Source organism: Salmo salar, unplaced genomic scaffold (genome assembly GCF_965601325.2).
Source record: "Salmo salar unplaced genomic scaffold, fSalSal1 ptg000956l, whole genome shotgun sequence".
Classification (NCBI taxonomy): domain Eukaryota; kingdom Metazoa; phylum Chordata; class Actinopteri; order Salmoniformes; family Salmonidae; genus Salmo; species Salmo salar.
Window position 1 is genome coordinate 175,259 of NW_027675567.1, and position 23,879 is coordinate 199,137.

Genomic DNA, 23,879 nt, shown 5'->3' on the forward strand with positions numbered 1-23,879 from the left:
TAAATGATAATTCTCCTTCCGGTGTTCTCTGCATTGGGCATCGCATGAATAGTGAAAAAAATAAGGTAAAAATCAATACATAATAGTAAATAAGGTGATGCAAACAATAATTATATCCCTAGAGCAGTAAAATAATATACATATATACCCACACTGTAAAGTGTAAAGTGTACACTTTGAAAAGAAGGTTGACGATATCCGATCCTCGTTTGCTAAGTCAAACGACACCGCTGGTCCTGCTCACACTGCCCTACCCTGTGCTTTGACCTCTTTCTCCCCTCTCTCTCCAGATGAAATCTCGCGTCTTGTGACGGCCGGCCGCCCAACAAACTGCCCACTTGACCCTATCCCCTCCTCTCTTCTCCAGACCATTTCCGGAGACCTTCTCCCCTTCCTCACCTCGCTCATCAACTCATCCTTGACCGCTGGCTACGTCCCTTCCGTCTTCAAGAGAGCGAGAGTTGCACCCCTTCTGAAAAAACCTACACTCGATCCCTCCGATGTCAACAACTACAGACCAGTATCCCTTCTTTCTTTTCTCTCCAAAACTCTTGAACGCGCCGTCCTTGGCCAGCTCTCTTGCTATCTCTCTCAGAATGACCTTCTTGATCCTAATCAGTCAGGTTTCAAGACTGGGCATTCAACTGAGACTGCTCTTCTCTGTGTCACGGAGGCTCTCCGCACTGCTAAAGCTAACTCTCTCTCCTCTGCTCTCATCCTTCTAGACCTATCTGCTGCCTTTGATACCGTGAACCATCAGATCCTCCTCTCCACCCTCTCCGAGCTGGGCATCTCCGGCGCCGCCCACGCTTGGATTGCGTCCTACCTGACAGGTCGCTCCTACCAGGTGGCGTGGCGAGAATCTGTCTCCGCACCACGTGCTCTCACCACTGGTGTCCCCCAGGGCTCTGTTCTTGGCCCACTCCTATTCTCGCTATACACCAAGTCACTTGGCTCTGTCATATCCTCACATGGTCTCTCATATCATTGCTATGCAGATGACACACAATTAATCTTCTCCTTTCCCCCTTCTGACAATCAGGTGGCGAATCGCATCTCTGCATGTCTGGCAGACATATCAGTGTGGATGACGGATCACCACCTCAAGCTGAACCTCGGCAAGACGGAGCTGCTCTTCCTCCCGGGGAAGGACTGCCCGTTCCATGATCTCGCCATCACGGTTGACAACTCCCTTGTGTCCTCCTCCCAGAGTGCTAAGAGCCTTGGTGTGACCCTGGACAACACCCTGTCGTTCTCCACCAACATCAAGGCGGTGACCCGATCCTGTAGGTTCATGCTCTACAACATTCGCAGAGTACGACCCTGCCTCACACAGGAAGTGGCGCAGGTCCTAATCCAGGCACTTGTCATCTCCCGTCTGGATTACTGCAACTCGCTGTTGGCTGGGCTCCCTGCCTGTGCCATTAAACCCCTACAACTCATCCAGAACGCCGCAGCCCGTCTGGTGTTCAACCTTCCCAAGTTCTCTCACGTCACCCCGCTCCTCCGCTCTCTCCACTGGCTTCCAGTCGAAGCTCGCATCCGCTACAAGACCATGGTGCTTGCCTACGGAGCTGTGAGGGGAACGGCACCTCCGTACCTTCAGGCTCTGATCAGGCCCTACACCCAAACAAGGGCACTCCGTTCATCCACCTCTGGCCTGCTCGCCTCCCTACCTCTGAGGAAGCACAGTTCCCGCTCAGCCCAGTCTAAACTGTTCGCTGCTCTGGCACCCCAATGGTGGAACAAGCTCCCTCACGACGCCAGGACAGCGGAGTCAATCACCACCTTCCGGAGACACCTGAAACCCCACCTCTTTAAGGAATACCTAGGATAGGATAAAGTAATCCTTCTAACCCCCCCCCCCCCCCCTTAAAAGATTTAGATGCACTATTGTAAAGTGGTTGTTCCACTGGATATCATAAGGTGAATGCACCAATTTGTAAGTCGCTCTGGATAAGAGCGTCTGCTAAATGACTTAAATGTACATACTGTATATATATACATACATAACATATACAGATAAATAAATACAGAAAAAAATAAACAGAAGGAATTTGAACCCAGTCTGACACAAAGAGAAGATTCATATGGGAGACAAGTCTATACACAATCTATATACACACATACCATTTACCACATAGAAGAGTCATATGGGAGACAAGTCTATACACAATCTATATATACACATACCATTTACCACATAGAAGATTCATATGGGAGACAAGTCCATACACAATCTATATATACACATACCATTTACCACATAGAAGATTCATATGGGAGACAAGTCTATACACAATCTATATATACACATACCATTTACTACATAGAAGACTCATATGGGAGACAAGTCTATACACAATCTATATACACACGTACCATTTACCACATAGAAGATTCATATGGGAGACAAGTCTATACACAATCTATATACACACATACCATTTACCACGTAAAAGCTAAATATTTTTACAATTTAATTATAGGTAAACATTTTTCTTATATTCCAGGATTTATCTAAATATTCCACAAACGGAAATACACAATGGACAAAAAAACATTTCAATTTCACCTCATCACTCAGCCACATACTGCCAGGGTATATCTGGTGGTCTTTCTGGAATAAGAGCAAGCGTATATCGTGGTAGAAAAGGAAATAGAGGATTAAATCAGTTTCATTCTCTATTTCGTTGAAGTCACAATAGTTACATAGTCTTTCCTCTTCCATTTCACCACAATACTGACCTGTTTCAATACTCAGAGACAATATCCCTGATCTGGCCTGTTTCAATACGCAGAGGAAATATTCCTGATCTAACCTGTTTCAATACTCAGAGACAATATCCCTGATCTTACCTGTTTCAATACGCAGAGGCAATATCCCTGATCTGACCTGTTTCAATACTCAGAGACAATATCCCTGATCTTACCTGTTTCAATACACAGAGACAATATCCCTGATCTTACCTGTTTCAATACGCAGAGACAATATCCCTGATCTTACCTGTTATACATAATATATCTCTCACACACCAATTCACCCTGAATCAAACTAAATGTTCTCAATTTGGGTTTATGATTCATCTCCTCCACCCATTTTATTTTCATGTTGGATCAACAGTTGTTTTTTAATCATATCTATGTCTCCCTTCATTTGGTTTTGGTACAGATGTTCACAGTCAGACTGTTGAAAAAGCTCAGACATTTCAGTTCCCAGGCTTCCCCTATGGATAGATAATAAATACAATAATCAAGAAAAAAGTAGTTGATGAAAGGGACTTCAACTAGGACTATAAAATAATGGAGAAACAGTTTAACATTTTGTTATTTTATGGCTTATATTTATTGTAGAAGTTGATAAATAACACCTGGGGACAAAAACGCCTACATCTTCTGACAAAAAGTGTTAAAATGCATAACATTCCCTTTCAGGATCCATATTTTGGTGTTTATAAGGTAAAGGACACCTTATATTTAAAGCCTTTTTGAATCCACATTTTACACTAAATAAGAACTGATTTTTCCCGGGGACAGAAAAGGCACCACATGGTAGGAATGACTCAGCAGAACTCCTACACTAGTTTAGTGGATTCCAAATGTTCCCTCTACTTTATTCTACATTATTAACCTGAAATACTCACTTTACTTGGAAACTGAGTTGCAGTTTAGAGGTTAAACTATGAGCTGCTCTGTCATCTCAAAATGACCCTGTACAGATACTTTCTTATATTCAGTTTCAACTGTAGTCAAGGAGTCACCCTTCATATAACAACAGTAACCAGAGGGTGGAGCTAACAGTCAGTTTCAACTGTAGTCAAGGAGTCACCCTTCATATAACAACAGTAACCAGAGGGTGGGGCTAACAGTCAGTTTCAACTGTAGTCAAGGAGTCACCCTTCATATAACAACAGTAACCAGAGGGTGGAGCTAACAGTCAGTTTCAACTGTAGTCAAGGAGTCACCCTTCACATAACAACAGTAACCAGAGGGTGGAGCTAACAGTCAGTTTCAACTGTAGTCAAGGAGTCACCCTTCACATAACAACAGTAACCAGAGGGTGGAGCTAACAGTCAGTTTCAACTGTAGTCAAGGTGTCACCCTTCATATAACAACAGTAACCAGAGGGTGGAGCTAACAGTCAGTTTCAACTGTAGTCAAGGTGTCACCCTTCATATAACAACAGTAACCAGAGGGTGGAGCTAACAGTCAGTTTCAACTGTAGTCAAGGAGTCACCCTTCACATAACAACAGTAACCAGAGGGTGGGGCTAACAGTCAGTTTCAACTGTAGTCAAGGAGTCACCCTTCATATAACAACAGTAACCAGAGGGTGGAGCTAACAGTCAGTTTCAACTGTAGTCAAGGTGTCACCCTTCATATAACAACAGTAACCAGAGGGTGGAGCTAACAGTCAGTTTCAACTGTAGTCAAGGAGTCACCCTTCATATAACAACAGTAACCAGAGGGTGGAGCTAACAGTCAGTTTCAACTGTAGTCAAGGAGTCACCCTTCACATAACAACAGTAACCAGAGGGTGGAGCTAACAGTCAGTTTCAACTGTAGTCAAGGTGTCACCCTTCATATAACAACAGTAACCAGAGGGTGGAGCTAACAGTCAGTTTCAACTGTAGTCAAGGAGTCACCCTTCACATAACAACAGTAACCAGAGGGTGGAGCTAACAGTCAGTTTCAACTGTAGTCAAGGTGTCAGCCTTCATATAACAACAGTAACCAGAGGGTGGAGCTAACAGTCAGTTTCAACTGTAGTCAAGGTGTCACCCTTCATATAACAACAGTAACCAGAGGGTGGAGCTAACAGTCAGTTTCAACTGTAGTCAAGGAGTCACCCTTCACATAACAACAGTAACCAGAGGGTGGAGCTAACAGTCAGTTTCAACTGTAGTCAAGGTGTCACCCTTCACATAACAACAGTAACCAGAGGGTGGAGCTAACAGTCAGTTTCAACTGTAGTCAAGGAGTCACCCTTCACATAACAACAGTAACCAGAGGGTGGAGCTAACAGTCAGTTTCAACTGTAGTCAAGGAGTCACCCTTCACATAACAACAGTAACCAGAGGGTGGAGCTAACAGTCAGTTACAACTGTAGTCAAGGTGTCACCCTTCACATAACAACAGTAACCAGAGGGTGGGGCTAACAGTCCGTTACAACTGTAGTCAAGGAGTCACCCTTCACATAACAACAGTAACCAGAGGGTGGGGCTAACAGTCAGTTTCAACTGTAGTCAAGGAGTCACCCTTCATATAACAACAGTAACCAGAGGGTGGAGCTAACAGTCAGTTTCAACTGTAGTCAAGGAGTCACCCTTCACATAACAACAGTAACCAGAGGGTGGAGCTAACAGTCAGTTTCAACTGTAGTCAAGGTGTCACCCTTCATATAACAACAGTAACCAGAGGGTGGAGCTAACAGTCAGTTTCAACTGTAGTCAAGGAGTCACCCTTCACATAACAACAGTAACCAGAGGGTGGAGCTAACAGTCAGTTTCAACTGTAGTCAAGGAGTCACCCTTCATATAACAACAGTAACCAGAGGGTGGAGCTAACAGTCAGTTTCAACTGTAGTCAAGGTGTCACCCTTCACATAACAACAGTAACCAGAGGGTGGGGCTAACAGTCAGTTTCAACTGTAGTCAAGGAGTCACCCTTCACATAACAACAGTAACCAGAGGGTGGGGCTAACAGTCAGTTTCAACTGTAGTCAAGGAGTCACCCTTCACATAACAACAGTAACCAGAGGGTGGAGCTAACAGTCAGTTTCAACTGTAGTCAAGGAGTCACCCTTCACATAACAACAGTAACCAGAGGGTGGGGCTAACAGTCAGTTTCAACTGTAGTCAAGGAGTCACCCTTCACATAACAACAGTAACCAGAGGGTGGGGCTAACAGTCAGTTACATGAGACAGCAGTAACGTGACATTGTTCTGAATCTTGCTTAAAAAATGTTATAGTCCTTCTTCAAGACATCTCTCTTACATTATTTTAGCTAAACTTATAATTTACTGGAAATCAGGTTTAGTTGTGTTTTTCCCTGTAAGGTGTGTACGTGCTGGATAAGAACCAAAGGATGAGAAACCCTGAGATAAACATTAAACCATATAATGTAAAAGCTCCTCCACCATCTTTACCAGACGTTTTACTGATAACATGTAGACCTACTGATTAGTTTCCACTTTGAAAACTGCTGTCTGTCAGCAACTCAGCTCAAGTAGCAGTTCTAACTAGTAATATATCATTCCTAGTATTCATTCACATACTCCGTCATTTAGAATTAATTATTGTTCATAAATACTTACTTTATTTGTCAGTATTGTCCATATAGTGTTTTCTGCTCTGTCATCTCAAAATGGATCCTGTACAAAAGAACATATTTACTTTCAGTCACCTCCTGGGTGGTGCAGTGGTCTAAACCACCCCATCTGAACAGTTTCTCACCAACTGGCCATCTGGCCCATAGAGACTAAATGACTATACACTCTACACTGCACACCGCATCAACGGGGATGTAGTGGAGGGTAAACCCACGTTAACACGCTTACGCACCTTTTTATTTGTAAAATAGTGTTAACTCAACTTTGTATTTTGTTAATTATCGTTTACCACTTATTATGCGTTTCCAGCGTTAAGTCTAAATTCCATCGCGGAAACCGGGTCCAGGTTGATCAGCATGATAGAGAATCATATCTCAAGCCTACTCTGTCTATTGAATGTCTGACTACGACCTAACTTTATAATAGTTATATGTAGCCAAGACTTACCAGAGTCTGTCCGTCTGTCCTTCAAATCAGCACATTTATCCTGCTTCTAATGTTGCAGAGAAATGTGCGCTACATTTTGTAACCACAGTTACTTTCACTTTCATATGAGGAAATCACGTCCCTTCTGACGTCACCGGTGTATGGGTAAATAATGATGACAGAAGAGATCTACTAACTAGTAATAATATGTAATTCCAGGTATTTATTCTCTTACTCTGTCCTTTATTGTTCAGAAATACTTTATTTGTACTTCTCTCCATATAGTGTTTTCTGCTCTGTCATCTCACCGTGGATCCTGTACAAAATTACAACTTTACTTTCTGTTTCAATCAGCCGCCTCCCCACCCTGATTATAAAGTGTTTTATTGGTATCTTCCACTAGATGGGAGTAAACAACTGCTGTAACTAGACTTTACAACAGTAAGTGTTTGGTTTGTTGGTCCTGGTGACCTCTGGGAAGTGTCTCAGAGGAGGAGTGCTGATCTAGGATCAGGTCCCCCTCTCCATGTAATCTGATTCATTATGATCTAGGATCAGGTCCCCCCTCTCCATGTAATCTGATTCATTATGATCTAGGATCAGGTCCCCCCTCTCCATGTAATCTGATTCATTATGATCTAGGATCAGGTCCCCCCCTCTCCATGTAATCTGATTCATTATGATATAAGATCAGGTCCCCCCTCTCCATGTAATCTGATTCATTATGATCTAGGATCAGGTCCCCCCTCTCCATGTAATCTGATTCATTATGATCTAGGATCAGGTCCCCCCTCTCCATGTAATCTGATTCATTATGATCTAGGATCAGGTCCCCCCTCTCCATGTAATCTGATTCATTATGATCTAGGATCAGGTCCCCCCCTCTCCATGTAATCTGATTATGATCTAGGATCAGGTCCCTCCTCTCCAAGTAATCTGATTCATTATGATCTAGGATCAGGTCCCCCCTCTCCATGTAATCTGATTCATTATGATCTAGGATCAGGTCCCCCTCTCCATGTAATCTGATTCATTATGATCTAGGATCAGGTCCCTCCTCTCCATGTAATCTGATTCATTATGATCTAGGATCAGGTCCCCCCCTCTCCATGTAATCTGATTCATTATGATCTAGGATCAGGTCCCCCCTCTCCATGTAATCTGATTCATTATGATCTAAAAGGCTAAACTGATCCTAGATCAGCTCTCCTACTCTTTATGAATACTGTCACAGGTGACTCCTCGAGATGATTTATAAGTTATATTCTTTAAGAATCAATTAGTATCATTCATTGAACTGCTTTGCCATGAACAGATCTGTGAGGCGTTAACTTAAAGGTTGTATATAGACTTTATGGTCATTTTAATGGGGTTGAACAATAGATGGACCCCACACAGAACTTCCAGCAATGCCACATCTTCAGTAACCAAGTATTCCAGACACTCTCTTCATATGAACCAGTTGTTATTAAATGAAGGTTTGTGGACAGAAAACCTGTGTCTACGCTAGGATTCTAGTCTAATCTGGGCTGGTTCCTCTGTTCCTAGATATTCAGGAACAGTCGGGGGTGGAGGGGGCTGTGGAGACATTATCCTGACAGCGCTTGTGGAAGGGTGGGTAGACTCTGGACACGGAGCTAACGGGAGCTCGGCAGCATCATCACTGTAGGGCTTGCCGGCAGCCTCGCTGGTTTGATGATGCTGCTGCTGCTGCTCATCGCTTTTGATTGGCTACTTTTTGTCCATTGTCCATTGTTTGAAGAAGCCTATTGTGATGAAATGTCAGGAGCACATTTTTTTAAAATGTACTTTTAATCTTTTAAGAAACTGTGAAATGAACCACATGGATTCTGACTGAGGACTCAGCTAAAACTAGATACCAACAGTGGACAATTCCCAGTAAAAGCATGGTGCTACAACTGTCAAGAGGAGAACAGGGGGAGTATTCCCCTTGGAGAACCCAGAGTGAAACACTGAAGAGAAACATATTGGAGAATAACAACAATCTCAATCTGAAGCTCTAAAGAAAAAATAGGAATTGTGAAAATCAGGAACACCATTCTTCCTCCTGTCCACCTATTGTCCCTGTATGAATCAGGACCACCATTCTTCCTCCTGTCCACCTATTGTCCCTGTATGAATCAGGACCACCATTCTTCCTCCTGTCCACCTATTGTCCCTGTATGAATCAGGACCACCATTCTTCCTCCTGTCCACCTATTGTCCCTGTATGAATCAGGACCACCATTCTTCCTCCTGTCCACCTATTGTCCCTGTATGAATCAGGACCACCATTCTTCCTCCTGTCCACCTATTGTCCCTGTATGAATCAGGAACACCATTCTTCCTCCTGCCCCACCTATTGTCCCTGTATGAATCAGGACCACCATTCTTCCTCCTGTCCACCTATTGTCCCTGTATGAATCAGGACCACCATTCTTCCTCCTGTCCACCTATTGTCCCTGTATGAATCAGGACCACCATTCTTCCTCCTGTCCACCTATTGTCCCTGTATGAATCAGGACCACCATTCTTCCTCCTGTCCACCTATTGTCCCTGTATAAATCAGGACCACCATTCTTCCTCCTGTCCACCTATTGTCCCTGTATGAATCAGGACCACCATTCTTCCTCCTGTCCACCTATTGTCCCTGTATGAATCAGGACCACCATTCTTCCTCCTGTCCACCTATTGTCCCTGTATGAATCAGGACCACCATTCTTCCTCCTGTCCACCTATTGTCCCTGTATGAATCAGGAACACCATTCTTCCTCCTGTCCACCTATTGTCCCTGTATGAATCAGGACCACCATTCTTCCTCCTGTCCACCTATTGTCCATGTATGAATCAGGACCACCATTCTTCCTCCTGTCCACCTATTGTCCCTGTATGAATATTAGTTGGCATCTAATTGAAGAACATACTGCTTTATAGATCCCAGCCTGACAAACAATTGTCTGGACCTTACTTTGAGCACTTGCACTGGGCCTCCATAGAGTCTCCATGTGTCAAGCAGTACAGAGAAACCCCCTCTAGATGACAGCAGAGGCTCTTGGATCTACCCTGTCTATCCACCAGTTTAGTGACCTTGTTCCATCAATATGTCCATACTACTTCACAACCCATTTGAGGTCTTGACCAGCAATGTCCCAATGGGCTCAACCAAGCCGAGAGTGAGGTTCTAGAAAGAGGACTGACTTTCATACCAACTCCTAAACAGGTGGACTGACTTTCATACCAACTCCTAAACAGGTGGACTGACTTTCATACCAACTCCTGAACAGGTGGACTTTCATACCAACTCCTAAACAGGTGGACTGACTTTCATACCAACTCCTAAACAGGTGGACTGACTTTCATACCAACTCCTGAACAGGTGGACTTTCATACCAACTCCTAAACAGGTGGACTGACTTTCATACCAACTCCTAAACAGGTGGACTGACTTTCATACCAACTCCTAAACTGGTGGACTGACTTTCATACCAACTCCTAAACAGGTGGACTGACTTTCATACCAACTCCTAAACAGGTGGACTGACTTCCATACCAACTCCTAAACAGGTGGACTGACTTTCATACCAACTCCTAAACAGGTGGCCTGACTTTCATACCAACTCTTAAACAGGTGGACTGACTTTCATACCAAGTCTTAAACAGGTGGACTGACTTTCATACCAACTCCTAAACAGGTGGACTGACTTTCATACCAACTCCTAAACAGGTGGACTGACTTTCATACCAACTCCTAAACAGGTGGACTGGGAGGAGCTCCGGAGGGGATCTACACGTCTATCATAGAAGATTGAAGTTATCAGATCATTGTGAATATGAAACAGATTTTCCTCAGATACTATTTCCAAACCCCTCACATTGGGAACCTCAGTTGGAGTCAGAAACTATACAGACTCTGATACGTAGGGATGTGGCTCCCTTTTCACTATTCAGAACCAGACCTGTTTATCAGCTTAACCTTACAAATGGTTAAAAATCAAGCTCTAGAAATATAGTGATTAAACCAGCAGATAAGGGGGCTCAGATTGTTGTAATGGATAAAGTGAATATCTTCTTGAAGCCAATAGACAATAGGATCATGTTAAACACTATGTTCCATTGTCCCACTCAACACAACCGGAAAACACAAAGATTAATCCAGGAGATAAACTGTATGAGGATAAGTACATTACAGATAAACAGATGGTCTGTCTTTTTGGGACAGATTCTCCAAGGCCTAGGCAGTTTTACTTACTGCCTAAAATACATATCTCCTGAGACGTGGGCGGTTCCCTGCGGCTGACCAATAGTAAATGATTGTGTCTCAGAGACGTGGGCGGTTCACTGCGGCTGACCAATAGGAAGTGATTGTGTCTCAGAGACGTGGGCGGTTCCCTGCGGCTGACCAATAGGAAGTGATTGTGTCTCAGAGACGTGGGCGGTTCCCTGCAGCTGACCAATAGGAAGTGATTGTGTCTCAGAATCTTACTGTATTGCTGAATATATAGACTTTTATTGCTGAATATATAGACTTTTATATCAACCCTCTACCCCAGAAACAGCCAGCTATGTTCAGGATACTGATGAATGAAGGGTTTATTACTATTGTAGTACTGACTTTAATATCAACCCTCTATCCCAGAAACACCCAGCTATGTTCAGAGTACTGATGAATGAAGGGTTTATTACTATTGTAGTACTGACTTTTATATCAACCCTCTATCCCAGAAACACCCAGCTATGTTCAGGGTACTGATAAATGAAGGGTTTATTACTATTGTAGTACTCTTTTTATAAACTTAGCTACTGACTTGTTCTATTGTTGTTGCATTGTCAAGAAGTTAACCTGCAAGGAAGCATTTCAGTACATAATACTTGTATTGTGCTTTATATTATTATAGATATTTTAGGGTTGCCATGGATTTCAAGCAGACAATGCCATCAGGTCCAAACCCCAAACAAGGAAATTGTAGGAGACAGGCGTGTTGGGGTTTCCTGCCAGCATGACCACCCGCTTCACTTCCTGAACATGAAAAAGGCTGAAAGGTGGGATGCAGTAATAAGGAGTTTTTTTCAGTTTCTTTTTCAGTATTTTATTTCAGTGTTGATTAATTTAGTTAATTTAGTAAATTGTATTTAGTTATTTAGTGCAGATAATGATGTACTTCTTCTGTAGTTTGTCAAATGCAGTGAACCTGCAGAGAGATGAAGGAGGGGATGAGAGGCCAGACCATCAACCTCATCTTCTTGGAGGACATTGATGCCAGATGCAGTGTCACCTGTAACTTATAAATCATCTCGAGGAGTCACCTGTGACAGTATTCATAAAGAGTAGGAGAGCTGATCTAGGATCAGTTTAGCCTTTTAGATCATAATGAATCAGATTACACAGAGAGGATTGACCTGATCCTAGATCATAATGAATCAGATTACATGGAGAGGGGGGACCTGATCCTAGATCATAATGAATCAGATTACATGGAGAGGGGGGGACCCGATCCTATATCATAATGAATCAGATTACACGGAGAGGGGGGACCTGATCCTATATCATAATGAATCAGATTAAATGGAGAGGAGGGACCTGATCCTAGATCATAATGAATCAGATTAACTGGAGAGGAGGGACCTGATCCTAGATCATAATGAATCAGATTACAAGGAGAGGGGGGACCTGATCCTATATCATAATGAATCAGATTACATGGAGAGGGGGGGATCTGATCCTAGATCATAATGAATCAGATTACATGGAGAGGGGGGACCTGATCCTAGATCATAATGAATCAGATTACATGGAGGGGGGGACCTGATCCTTGATCATAATCAGATTACACGGAGAGGAGGGACCTGATCCTAGATCATAATGAATCAGATTACATGGAGACTAGGACCTGATCCTAGATCATAATGAATCAGATTAACTGGAGAGGAGGGACCTGATCCTAGATCATAATGAATCAGATTAACTGGAGAGGAGGGACCTGATCCTAGATCATAATGAATCAGATTACATGGAGAGGATGACCTGATCCTAGATCATAATGAATCAGATTACATGGAGGGGGGGACCTGATCCTAGATCATAATCAGATTACACAGAGAGGGGGGACCTGATCCTATATCATAATGAATCAGATTAAATGGAGAGGAGGGACCTGATCCTAGATCATAATGAATCAGATTACATGGAGGGGGGGACCTGATCCTAGATCATAATCAGATTACACGGAGAGGAGGGACCTGATCCTAGATCATAATGAATCAGATTACATGGAGAGGGGGGACCTGATCCTAGATCATAATGAATCAGATTACATGGAGAGGGGACCTGATCCTAGATCATAATGAATCAGATTACATGGAGAGCCGGATATATATAATATACCCTACTATTTTTTTATATTTAATATGCCATAAACTATTGTTTTTTTTAACAGTTTCATTAATTCATTGTAATTAACTTAATCATTATGACACACCCCTCTCTATTGTCATTGGTTGCACTAATTGCACTGTTTGTCTACATAACCTGGTTCAAGTATTGATGACATCACCCTGAAGAAGGCACAGTGATGCTGAAACGTTGGTAAATACCCAATAAATTACTGGGAGTTTATATATGGAGTGTGGGACTCTCTTTATTTTGATAGTTCATAACTCTTATGTATTTGCCATCTTTTTGTGTTTTTCAGGCAGCCTGGGAAAGAACTGAAAAAACTCACTAAAGAGTCAAGACAGAGACACCAGAAAGACCCAAGAAGACTTGGATGCAGCATCAGAGGACAGAGAGGGATGTTCAGAACTCACTCAGTCTGGTCAGTTGGTGAGGGTAGACTTGGAGGCTGCTTACCTGACATGGAGGAAGTCCCCTCTCCTCTCCCCTACCTTCCAAATACCCCCCTCCTCTCCCCTACCTTCCCTATACCCCCTCCTCTCCCCTACCTTCCCTATACCCCCTCCTCTCCCCTACCTTCCCTATACCCCCTCCTCTCCCTACCTTCCCTATGCCCCCCTCCTCTCCCCTACCTTCCCTATACCCCCTCCTCTCCCCTACCTTCCCTATACCCCCTCCTCTCCCCTACCTTCCCCTTGCCCCCTCCCTTCTCTCCCCTACCTTCGCTATACCCCCCTCCTCTCCCCTACCTTCCCTATACCCCCCCCTATTATGTTGGACCATCATGTTTATTTGTTTGAATCTTGTCTTTGTTTGTGATCAGGTTAGAAGAGAATGACTCCTCAACCCAAGAGGCCCTGGAGCAGCTGTGATCAGGTTAGAAGAGAATGACTCCTCAACCCAAGAGGTCCTGGAGCAGCTGTGATCAGGTTAGAAGAGAATGACTCCTCAACCCAAGAGGCCCTGGAGCAGCTGTGATCAGGTTAGAAGAGAATGACTCCTCAACCCAAGAGGCCCTGGAGCAGCTGTGAGAGAGCAGCAGTGTGGAAACATTTGGGGAAATTTAAAGAAGGTTTCCTGGAAAAGAGGATTGACTGTTACGTAAAGGGTCAGAGCCACTGAGTGAACAAAATATTAAGGATACCTTCCTAATATTGAGTTACGCCTGGTCAGTTTGTCATGGAAAGAAAAGGTGTCCTTAATGTTTTGTGTAAATTGCACAATAATTATACATTTATGGATTGTTTTATGTAGCCTATTGTTTTCTATTTATTCAACCTGCCATCTACCCACCTGGGGACTGAGGGTTATGAGAGAACCCCCACATCACTAGCTTCTCTTTATTCAACCTGCCATCTACCCACCTGGGGACCGAGGGTTATGAGAGAACCCCCACATCACTAGCTTCTCTTTATTCAACCTGCCATCTACCCACCTGGGGACTGAGGGTTATGAGAGAACCCCCACATCACTAGCTTCTCTTTATTCAACCTGCCATCTACCCACCTGGGGACTGAGGGTTATGAGAGAACCCCCACATCACTAGCTTCTCTTTATTCAACCTGCCATCTACCCACCTGGGGACTGAGGGTTATGAGAGAACCCCCACATCACTAGCTTCTCTTTATTCAACCTGCCATCTACCCACCTGGGGACTGAGGGTTATGAGAGAACCCCCACATCACTAGCTTCTCTTTATTCAACCTGCCATCTACCCACCTGGGGACTGAGGGTTATGAGAGAACCCCCACATCACTAGCTTCTCTTTATTCAACCTGCCATCTACCCACCTGGGGACTGAGGGTTATGAGAGAACCCCCACATCATTAGCTTCTCTTTATTCAACCTGCCATCTACCCACCTGGGGACTGAGGGTTATGAGAGAACCCCCACATCACTAGCTTCTCTTTATTCAACCTGCCATCTACCCACCTGGGGACTGAGGGTTATGAGAGAACCCCCACATCACTATCTTCTCTTTATTCAACCTGCCATCTACCCACCTGGGGACTGAGGGTTATGAGAGAACCCCCACATCACTTGCTTCTCTTTATTCAACCTGCCATCTACCCACCTGGGGACTGAGGGTTATGAGAGAACCCCCACATCATTAGCTTCTCTTTATTCAACCTGCCATCTACCCACCTGGGGACTGAGGGTTATGAGAGAACCCCCACATCACTAGCTTCTCTTTATTCAACCTGCCATCTACCCACCTGGGGACTGAGGGTTATGAGAGAACCCCCACATCACTAGCTTCTCTTTATTCAACCTGCCATCTACCCACCTGGGGACTGAGGGTTATGAGAGAACCCCCACATCACTAGCTTCTCTTTATTCAACCTGCCATCTACCCACCTGGGGACTGAGTGTTATGAGAGAACCCCCACATCACTAGCTTCTCTTTATTCAACCTACCATCTACCCACCTGGGGACTGAGGGTTATGAAAGAACCCCCACATCACTAGTTTGCATGTTCTGCAGCCTTGTAAAGATAAGGAGGGGACGACTGGGAGGCAGGTTGGCATTTATTGTCATGAATCTTGCCCTGGAGGCAGGTTGGCATTTATTGTCATGAATCTTGCCCTGGAGGCAGGTTGGCATTTATTGTCATGAATCTTGCCCTGGAGGCAGTTCATCAAAGTGGTTACTAGCTGGCACAGGCACAAAGTAATACAATCCGATTTTAATCCTAACCTCAACCCTAACCACACTGCTAATCCTTCCCTTAAATTAAGACCATAAAACAAAATTATTTTCCACAGCCAATTCTGACTTTGCAGCTGACATATCTAGAGGAAATCGCACAGTTCTGCCTCCAGGTCAAGATTCATGACAAACGTCAACATGAGACAGGGAGAAGCAATGTAAAAATCAATAACAAAACTGTTTCCACTATTAACATGCTTTTTCTTGTTTCAAGTATGTTTTATTATGAAAAGTACAATATAACCATGTATACTTGTACAACTATGGAGCGTATGTCCACATATAATTGTACAATTTGTTTTTCCAACATAAAAGACAAGAAATGATCACATTGGTATTTTAACAGTGTTATTGTAAGAGTTTAAATGTTTAAACAGAGGATACATCTAAAACAGGATAAAACAAGTGCAGTATGTTGTGAGAATGTTACTTTAACGTCGACTCATAACGTCACACTATAACTTCATGGGAGTCTTGTGGAAAGACTGCATGTTGTTTTGGGTGGATTGAGTGACGGCTTCATCAACATTTTGCAGAATATTCCGGTAATATTTTCACCTCGTCGGCTGCTGACATTCATAAGGAGTTCCAGTAGTTTATTTGTCATTTGCAGGTATTAAAAGTAATACATACATTGTAATTCCTTGTTGGATCTCTCTCACATACAGGACAGTACATACCAGTGGAGGCTGCTGAGTGGAGGACGGCTCATAATAATGTCTGGAACAGAGTGAATGAAATGGAACACATGGAAACCACGTGTTTGATACCATTCCACTTATTCCACTCCAGCCATTACAAGCCTGTCCTCCCTAAATAAGGTCCCACCAACCTCCTGTGGTACAAACACAAACAGTAAAATATATCATAAAAAATGCAAAGTGGTAAAAGATCAGAAAATATTACAAGCCTGTCACGTGTGAGTGTTCAATGTGTGTTTGTCCATTGTGTGTGTCAGTGTTTATGTGTGTGTCAGTGTGTGTGTGTTTGTCCTGTTTGAGCAGGTGGCCAGCGTGTGCCTAGTGTGTGTGTCTGTGTCAAGTGTGTGTGTGTTCAGTGTGTGTGTGTTCAGTGTGTGTGTGTGTTCAGTGTGTGTGTGTATGTCCAGTGTGTGTGTGTCTGTGTCCAGTGTGTGTGTGTCTGTGTCTGTGTCCAGTGTGCGTGTGTGTGTCTGTGTCCAGTGTGTGTGTGTCCAGTGTGTGTGTGTGTGTGTCTAGTGTGTGTGTGTCTAGTGTGTGTGTGTCCAGTGTGTGTGTGTCCAGTGTGTGTGTGTCCAGTGTGTGTGTGTGTGTGTCCAGTGTGTGTGTGCGTGTGTGTGTGCGTGTGTGTCTAGTGTGTGTGTGTGTGTGTCTAGTGTGTGTGTGTGTGTGTGTCCAGTGTGTGTCTAGTGTGTGTGTGTCTAGTGTGTGTGTCCAGTGTATGTCTGTGTCCAGTGTGTGTGTGTGTGTGTGTCTGTGTCCAGTGTGTGTGTGTGTCTGTGTCCAGTGTCCGTGTGTGTGTGTGTCTGTGTCCAGTGTGTGTGTGTCTGTGTCCAGTGTGTCTGTGTCCACTGTGTGTGTGTGTGTGTGTGTATGTGTGTCCAGTGTGTGTGTGTCCAGTGTGTGTGTGTGTGTGTGTGTGTGTGTGTGTGTGTGTGTGTGTGTGTGTCCAGTGTGTGTGTGTGTCCAGTGTGTGTGTGTGTGTGTCTAGTGTGTGTGTGTGTCCAGTGTGTTTGTGTCCAGTTATTATTTCAAGGACACTGAAGAGCCAATATAATGAACCCAAAACCCTGGATAGAGGGGCTCAGTGACTGTGGAGGTGAATGTGATCAGGTGGGTCAGTGTGTCAGAGGAGGCTCTATAGAAGGACAGAGTGCCGGCTGGCCAGTCCAGATACACTCCTACTCTGTGGGACCTGGAGGGGCGGACGGCTATGGTAGTGAGATTATTATTATGCCAGGCAGAGTAACTGTTGTCAGAGCAGAACAGACACCAGGACTTGTCATTGAATCCAAGCCAACAGTCATCACCCCATCCTCCCCTGCTGATTTCTTTATATGTCACTCCTATACCAGCCCCCATTATCCCACTCCACTCTACCTCCCAGTAACAGCGCCCAGTCAGACCCTCTCTACACAGCACCTGTTTAAGGTCCTCAAATCTCTCTGGGTGATCAGGATACGGCTGCTCCTCTATCCTACATGTCACCTTTCTGTTCTCCTCAGACAGAGAGAGGAGTCTGTTTACTGTGTTTAGGTCCAGTGTGAGATCACAGACATCTGATGGATGAAACCAGACACAATATTAGAAATCATCATCATTCACATTAGAATGTTAATAACTCACTTTTCACTAATTAATTTAATGTAGATGTTTCTAGGTATCAAAAGGAGAAGTTAAGGTAACTGGAGACTTGTTGAATGATCATATGTTATTATGTACGGTAATATAAAACACACTTATTCACAATAATTACACACACACACACACACACACACACACACACACACACACACACACACACACACACACACACACACACACACACACACACACACACACACACACACACACACACACACACACACACACGTTGTCAAAGCAACTCTTTGTAAACGTTGGTGTCCCTGATTTGTGCTTCTGTAGAACTACAGATGATATTTAATATGACCAAGTCAGTAATGATGGTGGTCTTTGACTTAACTTGAATTAAGACTTATTCTTAGTCATATTATTCATATAAAACACACTTATTCCCATTAACCTGTTGGGGGTAGAGGGCAGTATTGACACGGCCGGATAAAAAACGTACCCGATTTAATCTGGTTACTACTCCTGCCCAGTAACTAGAATATGCATATAATTATTGGCTTTGGATAGAAAACACCCTAAAGTTTCTAAAACTGTTTGAATGGTGTCTGTGAGTATAACAGAACTCATATGGCAGGCAAAAACCTGAGAGGATTCTGAACAGGAAGTGGCCTGTCTGACAAGTTGTTGTTCATCTTGGCTCTTTTTATTGAAGACTGAGGATCTTTGCTGTAACGTGACACTTCCTACGGCTCCCATAGGTTCTCAGAGCCCGGGAAAAAGCTGAACAATATCGAGGCAGCCCCAGGCTGAAACACATTATCGCTTTTGACAAGTGGCCGATCAGAGGACAATGGGCTTAGGCGCGTGCCCGAGTCGACCCCATGCTTTATTTTCTTTCGTCTGTTTACCTAAATGCAGATTCCCGGTCGGAATATTATCGCTTTTTTACGAGAAAAATGGCATAAAAATGGATTTTAAACAGCGGTTGACATGCTTCGAAGTACGGTAATGGAATATTTAGAATTTTTTTGTCACGAAATGCGCCATGCTCGTCACCCTTCTTTACCCTTTCGGATAGTGTCTTGAACGCACGAACAAAACGCCTCTATTTGGATATAACAATGGATTATTTGGAACCAAACCAACATTTGTTATTGAAGTAGAAGTCCTGGGAGTGCATTCTGACGAAGACAGCAAAGGTAATAACATTTTTCTTATAGTAAATCTGACTTTGGTGAATGCTAAACTTGCTGGGTGTCTAAATAGCTAGCCCTGTGAAGCCGGGCTATCTACTCAGAATATTGCAAAATGTGCTTTCACTGAAAAGCTATTTTAAAATCGGACATATCGAGTGCATAGAGGAGTTCTGTATCTATAATTCTTAAAATAATTGTTATGCTTTTTGTGAACGTTTATCGTGAGTAATTTAGTAAATTCACCGGAAGTTGGCGAGGGGTATGCTAGTTCTGAACGTCACATGCTAATGTAAAAAGCTGTTTTTTGATATAAATATGAACTTGATTGAACAAAACATGCATGTATTGTATAACATAATGTCCTAGGTGTGTCATCTGATGAAGATCATTAAAGGTTAGTGCTGCATTTAGCTGTGGTTTGGGTTTTTGTGACATTATATGCTAGCTTGAAAAATGGGTGTCTGATTATTTCTGCCTGGGTACTCTGCTGACATAATCTAATGTTTTGCTTTCGTTGTAAAGCCTTTTTGAAATCGGACAGTTTGGTTAGATTAACGAGAGTCTTGTCTTTAAAATGGTGTAAAATAGTCATATGTTTGAGAAATTGAAGTAATAGCATTTCTAAGGTATTTGAATAACGCGCCACAGGATTCCACTGGCTGTTACGTAGGTGGGACGATTTCGAAGTTAACTACACACCTGTATGCATCATGAACACAATCACACATTTCTAATATAATTTCTAATATAACACAAACGCACCACACACACACACACACTGTCAAATCAAGTCTTTGTAAACGTTGGTGTCCCTGATTTCTGCTTCTGTAGAACTACAGATGATATTTAATATGACCAAGTCAGTAATGATGGTGGTCTTTGACTTAACTTGAATTAAGACTTATTCTTAGTCATATTCTTCACAGCAGTCAACACTCACATTTTCTAAGTCCAGGTTTCATTCTGTTCTCTCCACCATGTTCCACACTGTAGCGGTAAGCAGAAAAACAGACAGTCATTGAGGGATACACCTGAACACACACACACACACACACACACACGCACACGCACACGCACACGCACACACACAGTCAGCATATAACTTTGTCCAAGTGGTGGTAAGAATGTTTGTCTTAACTAGCCTGATAAGTCAAACATGTCTGATATGAACATTGACATAAACCCTCTACATACTTGAGTTTCTCCAGTCTGCAGTGTGGATCCTCCAGTCCAGCAGAGAGCAGTCTGATTCCTGAGTCTCCTGGGTGATTGTAGCTCAGGTCCAGCTCTTTCAGGTGTGAGGGGTTTGACCTCAGAGCTGAGACCAGAGAAGCACAGCCTTCCTCTGTAACTAGACAGCCTGACAGCCTGCAAAGAGTCAAATCATATTAAAATCACACTGCTATTCTTTGGTGGTGAAAATAGTGGCAGTATATTTCTTCAACATATGAAACCTTCCATATCTATTCATAAATTAATGTATCATATTATAAATTACAAATTATCAACGTTTTGCCTGCAGATAGAAACATGTATAGTACAAATATTTGAGTAGACTGACCAGACCAGTTTAAAAACAGTATCAGTCAAAAGACAGACAGTGAGGTATCAGATATAGATTGTATTGAGTATACAGTCCACACCATATCTATTTTGACAGTGAAGATAACAATTTAAATGTGGCTCTAAACTCCAACATTTTGGATTTCAGATCAAATGTTTCATATGAGGTGACAGTATATAATGTCACCTTTTATTTGAGGATATTTTCATACATATCTGTTCCACCATTTAGAAAAAATGAAAGGACTTCATGTATCTAGTCCCCTATTTAAAGAAGTCATATGTTTTCTGACCAATTCACTCATAGTGGCTTAAAGTAGTCACAAGTTGAGTATTTGATCCGATATTCCTTGAACGCAGCGACTACATCAAGCTTGTGACTCAAACTCGTTGATTGATTTTGCAGTTTGTTATCGTTGTGTTTTGGGTTGTGTTTTGTCCAATATTAAAATGGTGGATGATGACTGGATAATTTTCTGTCTAAGTGAGTAGATAACATGTTTCTAAACACTACTAAATGAATCCTGATGATTCCATGAATAAGAAAAATCATGAATGAATCATGAATAATAATGAGTGAGAAAGTTACAGAGGCTACAACAAAACATGCTAACCTCTCACCATTACCAATAACAGAGACTACAACAAAACATGCTAACCTCTCACCATTACCAATAACAGAGGATACAACAAAACATGCTAACCTCTCACCATTACCAATAACAGAGGCTACAACAAAACATGCTAACCTCTCACCATTACCAATAACAGAGGCTACAACAAAACATGCTAACCTCTCACCATTACCAATACCAGAGGCTACAACAAAACATGCTAACCTCTCACCATTATCAATAACAGATGCTACAACAAAACATGCTAACCTCTCACCATTACCAATGTATTTATTTATAAGCACCTCACATTGTGGTTACTCACTACATGGTAGATATTCCCTCAGCGAAGTATGGCAGTTCCATGCAGGTTTCCTCACCAAGTCCAAGGCAGCACAGCTACCCATGCAGACAGTACTCCTTAGCTGTAACCGATATCCCCATGGCAACACAGCTACCCATGCAGACAGTACTCCTTAGCCGTAACTGATATCCCCATGGCAACACGAACTCGTTTAGCTTCCCAAGCAATTATCTCCCGGTGTCACACGATGCTAGGCTAACCTCAAGGCTGGCTAATACCTCCACGACGAGACGGTAGCTTCAGTCTTTACTAAGTTTTAACTAAATTATAACAACTCTTTTATTAAATAAAACATGTATTTCCCTTCATGTCTTAGTAGCTATGGGTTTTGTTGTAGTTCTGTCGTCTTCTTTTATAATTTTTCTTCACCAACCGTCCTGAGGTAAAACGTCCATCCTTTCATCAACGTCTTTTTCCCTCCCGTTAACCAGGTCAACTCCCATTGGCCACAACTTAACAAGCGACCTTATTGGTCAAAACGTAAACTTCAAAGTAAAACAAACTATTCACTTATACATTAAATAAATATTTCTTCAAAAAGCATAATGCATTAACAACATTACAGTTTAGGAGCAATTCAATCATCTTTTAAATATAATACCAATTAATTATAACAAATAAACTCAATACTTGGTTCAAACAAGGGTATTACACAAACATACAGTCAATAATACAGGAGAAAAATAAGTCTATATACAATGTGAGCAAATGAAGTTAAATAAGGGAGGTAAAGGCAAAAAAAGGCCATGGTGGCAAAGTAAATACAATATAGCAAGTAAAACACTGGAATGGTAGATATGCAGTGGAAGAAAGTGCAAAGTAGAAATAATGGGGAGCAAAGGAGCTAAATAAATAAATACAGTAGGGGAAGAGGTAGTTGGGCTAAATTATAGATGGGCTATGTACAGGTGCAGTAATCTGTGAGCTGCTCTGACAGCTGGTGCTTAAAGCTAGTGAGGGAGATAAGTGTTTCCAGTTTTAGAGATTTTTGTAGTTCGTTCCAGTCATTGGCAGCAGAGAACTGGAAGAAGAGGCGGCCGAAAGACGAATTGGCTTTGGGGGTGACCAGAGAGATATACCTGCTGGAGCGCGTGCTACCGTTGGGTGCTGTTATGGTAACCAGTGAGCGGAGATAAGGGGGGACTTTACCTAGCAGGGTCTTGTAGATGACCTGGAGCCAGTGGGTTTGGCGACGAGTATGAAGCGAGGGACAGACAATGAGAGCGTACAGGTCGCAGTGGTGGGTAGTACAGTGGGGGGGAAAGTATTTCATCCCCTGCTGATTTTGTACGTTTGCCCACTTACAAAGAAATGATCAGTCTATAATTTTAATGGTAGGTTTATTTGAACAGTGAGAGACAGAATAACAGCAAAAAAATACAGAAAAAACGCATGTCAAAAATGTTATACAATTATTTGCATTTTAATGAGGGAAATAAGTATTTGACCCCTCTGCAAAACATGACTTAGTACCTGGTGGCAAAACCCTTGTTAGCAATCACAGAGGTCAGACGTTTCTTGTAGTTGGCCACCAGGTTTGCACACATCTCAGGAGGGATTTTGTCCCACTCCTCTTTGCAGATCTTCTCCAAGTCATTAAGGTTTCCAGGCTGATGTTTGGCAACTTGAACCTTCATCTCCCTCCACAGATTTTCTATGGGATTAAGGTCTGGAGACTGGCTAGGCCACTCCAGGACCTTAATGTGCTTCTTCTTGAGCCACTCCTGTGTTGCCTTGGCCGTGTGTTTTGGGTCATTGTCATGCTGGAATACCCATCCACAACCCATTTTCAATGCCCTGGCTGAGGGAAGGAGGTTCTCACCCAAGATTTGACGATACATGGCCCCGTCCCATCGTCCCTTTGATGCAGTGAAGTTGTCCTGTCCCCTTAGCAGAAAAACACCTCCAAAGCATAATGTTTCCACCTCCATGTTCGACGGTGGGGATGGTGTTCTTGGGGTCATAGGCAGCATTCCTCTTCCTCCAAACACGA

The 23,879-nt window shown here is 42.9% G+C and overlaps 1 long non-coding RNA gene across 1 annotated transcript; it reads right to left on the bottom strand.

Moving 5' to 3' along the window:
• Positions 1–16,437: 16,437 nt before the first annotated feature.
• Positions 16,438–22,296, bottom strand: LOC145877347 (uncharacterized). The gene is made up of 4 exons (XR_014391658.1): positions 21,848–22,296; positions 20,540–20,713; positions 20,286–20,332; positions 16,438–18,115 (listed from the first exon to the last, which is right to left on the bottom strand). It is a non-coding gene; the product is annotated as an uncharacterized LOC145877347 (long non-coding RNA).
• Between the last annotated feature and the right edge of the window lie 1,583 nt (positions 22,297–23,879).